Here is an 891-nt window from a genome sequence, read left to right as displayed (position 1 = left end):
GGGGGGGGGGCACACTCGTGCTCTGTGCGGCAGGGGTGACCCAAATGCCCCGAGGGCCCGACGACGGGTGACCCCAGGCCGGGCCGCGGATCACGCTCTCTCCCTGTCCCTTTCGCTATCGTACACACGCACACATTTAATTCGCACATTTGCAGCCTAGCTTAAGGTTTCAGTTTTTAGAGCCTGTAATTATAACTGCTATCACTGATAGATTATCGGCACCAAAGTTGAAATGTGAAAGTGTCCCTTAGTGCCTACACCCCCCCCCCCCCCAAAAAAAAAGAGTTCTTGCTTTCGTTTGTGTACTTAATTTTCTGTGATTGCATTCCACTTGTTTTGAGAGCATACTTCTTATAAAAATGCCCTGAAACTAAGAACACATTTTCTTGCGGTGTACGGCTGATTTCTTATTGTCATATGTTTAGACCGGTGTAGACTCAAATTTACATGCGCTCGAATGAGAGCGTTGCGAGGAACGCCCAGGCATTTCTCGGTAAATCTGATCTTCTTAAAGTAATTGGTTCTTATTGCCAGAGATGGGCCGCGCCAACAGACCTGCCCGCCGCTCCGCCCGCGTCCAGGAGGGGGGGACGTGGAACCTTGGAGAAAGGTCCTGGGAGTAAATGTCTGCGTGCCCCCCCCTCCCCCCTCCCCCGGGGGCGTGGCATCTCAGCACCCATGATCACTAGATGGGGATGATTTGCGCCTGAGAGAGTGCACGAGGTGCTGTGCGAAGCGGCACCTCCAGGAGGGTCGTGGTGGAGTAGTGGAAACGTGGGGTGGAGGGGGTTAGTCAGGGGAGTTACGGCACGGCATGGGTGGTGGCGGCGAAGACCTAGCTCAGCCTGCGTCTGGGGGCCTCGCAGGCGCCGGCGGGGCGCGCGGAGGGAG

The sequence above is a fragment of the Frankliniella occidentalis genome, unplaced genomic scaffold (genome assembly GCF_000697945.3).
Source record: "Frankliniella occidentalis isolate FOCC.00 unplaced genomic scaffold, Focc_3.1 Scaffold146, whole genome shotgun sequence".
Taxonomy (NCBI): Eukaryota; Metazoa; Arthropoda; class Insecta; order Thysanoptera; family Thripidae; genus Frankliniella; species Frankliniella occidentalis.
This window is presented reverse-complemented; position numbering follows the sequence as displayed.